The 3,159-nt window shown below is 32.4% G+C and overlaps 1 long non-coding RNA gene across 1 annotated transcript; it reads right to left on the reverse strand.

The window, feature by feature from the left end:
• Nucleotides 1-464: 464 nt before the first annotated feature.
• Nucleotides 465-1,369, reverse strand: LOC122030429. Its single transcript, XR_006125423.1, has 3 exons — nt 1,077-1,369; nt 867-972; nt 465-774 (listed from the first exon to the last, which is right to left on the reverse strand). It is a non-coding gene; the product is annotated as an uncharacterized LOC122030429 (long non-coding RNA).
• Nucleotides 1,370-3,159: the final 1,790 nt, after the last annotated feature.

Genomic DNA, 3,159 nt, shown 5'->3' on the forward strand with positions numbered 1-3,159 from the left:
ATTATTGACAGCGTACTTTGCGTGCTACGGATAATATTATCCGCGGCGTGCTTTGCGCGCCGCGGATAATACTTTCCGCGGCATGCTTTACGCGCCGCGGAAAGTATTATCCGCAGCGCGCAAAGCATGCTACAAATAGTAGTTTCCGCGGCGTGCTTTGCGCGCTGCGGATAATATTATCCGTAGCGCGCAAAGCACGCCGCGGAAAGCATTTTTATGCACTAAGGATAATAATCTACAGCTTATAAATGTACGTTGTTGATAGTCTTAACTATATTAAAAAAAAATATTAATTTGATGAAAATAATAAACCAAAATTTTACAATAAATTTAGTGCAAATAAATCCACAAAATTAACAAAAGTCATAGTTTTTCATTATACCAAAAAAATTTAAAGATCTTAAACAAGATACAAAATCTTTATCAAACTAGTTACATAACAACAATTAAACTTACAATCCACACAAATTAGTATATTATGTATCAATCACACAATACTATAAATTTCGATAACCATGCAACCGTGCTTTCTATTGCATCATCAAGAAACTGCATTTCATCATTTGGTCGAATTAGGTCAACCTTTTCCACCAAAACTTTATCAACCCAAATTTTCCAACATGATCTGCCAAGAATAACGTGATGCACTTTTGTATTTGGATCTGTGGATGCAGTTCGACCTTCTGCAACAACTAATTCATCAGCAGACCAATGAAGCAGCTTACATTTAGTATTAGCACATATATCTCCACGACTCGCATTTCTCGAATTTAACTGTAAATAAACAATACAAAGTTATTAATTCAATCATATATATTTTTGTAACAATTTTGTGATTCAGAAATACATAATTTTATGATAATCACCTGAAAAACATGACGAAAATCACCACTTTTTTTTGGCACCAATATTAATATCGCTATTGCTACCAAATTCATTCCCAATACCGCTACAAATACCACCACTAGCAATCTAATTTTATAACCAAATCGTGTCAAACAATGTCATCATGATAATTCAAAATCATTTAAGTGTACATATCAAACTTATTTTATATATATTGTTTACTTACTAACCTGTTCTGGATGATTTTGTTGTCTCATACTTTGTAAAAACATAGACCTCATTTCTTGCATTTCTAGTTGATTTTGTTGCCTCATTTCCTGCATTTGTTGTTGAACATTTTGTACTATAGTTTGAAGTTGTTGAACCATTCCATTTTGTTGCACTGAAGCTCCAACTTTCGATGATGTTACTCCAAAGCTCATTCCACGCACTCTACCCCGAGCTTCATTGCCAAACACAATGCTAATTGCATCATCAGCAATATTAGTTGTGTTTTGAGATTCGGGTGGACATTCTAATATTTTTTTCTGCAACAAAAAATAACTTTCATTATATTATCATTAATATAATAGATGACTATACTGAACATCAACATATAATGCATGTAAATGAAATCAACATATAATGCACGTAGTTTAATAAAATCACATGTACGTACTTCAACAAAAGATCTAATTGGTTATTTTAGATAATTATTCTAAGAAATTGGTATAGGCTCAGTAGCACATCTATGTTTATGCAAATGTATGTCCATTTGTTTTCTCATTTTGGAGAAAGACAAAATAAATCTAAGTTGAGGCCATCTGATTTTACTGAATCTTTGTGCCATCCATTCTTATGTTGTGAGCTAATCTTTAGTCATATAATTCGTAATCTATGACTGAGTTTGGCTTTTTGCAAGATGGTGTTCAGATTCTATATATGGAAAATAGAGCCTTACTGAGACTACTTTAACACTGATGCTTCTTGAACACTGAGACTAATCATAGAGCCTTATGATGTTATTTAGATGTTTGTTACATCCTCTGTAAATGCTTGGGAAAAAATAGTTGTTTACTATTTAGTTCAATTATTTATATTTAGTTATCTTGGTTTATTTTTCTTCTAAGAGCAAAATATTTCTATCTTTTCATTTGTGAAAAGAATTGTTGATAAATGAACTGAAATAACAATGTTTGGGCTTTGGATTAAGCTAACATCTATGACTTCACATGTTTGAGAGATTGCACTTTGTCCGTTAACATCACAGATAGTGACAATAAAGCTTTAGTATTATGACTTACTTTTGAGATCTGCTTCCATTAGCTATGGAAAATATTCTTTTGTTGATTCACTCTCTTCTTCTCAAGCCAATACAAAGAAACTAGTTGGAAGTTTTACAAAGGTATGATGAGATCATTGCAGAAAATAGGTTGCACTCGTATATTAGATGTCTATTGCTAGATTGACTAATAATTATAGCACCTCTCTGTAACATGATTCTAAATTTGCTGAATTGCAAGTTGACCTTTTATTAGAAACTATGTTATATCCATTGTTTTGTTATTATTGTGTGTGCAGATGTTTGTGATGATATATGTATATTTGTACTCTGTAGTATGAAGCTGATTGGAGTTATAGAAATTGGGACTTCTCATTAGTTTCTGGAGAGCACTCCTTATTCAAGATAATCTTCTAGTAGTTGTCAATTCAACGAGAACTTGCATAGGTTTATATAAACTATTTCTTTTTTCTTTATTGGAATGCATCTGGATTCTGGATTATTTTATTCTTAATCCTAGACAATTGGTACTAGAAGATAAATGAATGATTTATATTTCTACGATGAAAAAATTAAGTTCCAAGAAACACGGAGGAGTGCTAGAAAATCAGAGTAGTGCAAGAGTACTGCTGGAAGAAATCAAGTTTCAAGAAGCTGAGTAGTGCTAGAAAAATTTATTGAGAAATCAAAGAGTCAGGTCTTGGTCGATATGAGGGTTTGTAAACTATTAGTGAAAGAGTTCATTAATAAGTCTAGGAACTTTAAGTTTAATGAACTCTCCCTTAAAATGTTTTGATACTAAGGTTTTTTATAGGGAACAAACAAAATTTTCAGTGTAGGTCTAGAAGTAAACTCCTATTCTACGATTTACTTCACGTGTTTTTGCATAGTTCCTAGCTTGAGCATAGTTCCTAGCTTGAGTAAACTCCTATTGATACTAAGGGTTTTTACAACGCTTGCAAGGACATAAGATTACTTCACGTGTTTTTGCATAGTTCCTAGCTTGAGCAATAAATTTTTTTACCCCTTCTTCATACTCGGGTACAAGCCTT

Source organism: Zingiber officinale, chromosome 10B (genome assembly GCF_018446385.1).
Source record: "Zingiber officinale cultivar Zhangliang chromosome 10B, Zo_v1.1, whole genome shotgun sequence".
Taxonomy (NCBI): Eukaryota; Viridiplantae; Streptophyta; class Magnoliopsida; order Zingiberales; family Zingiberaceae; genus Zingiber; species Zingiber officinale.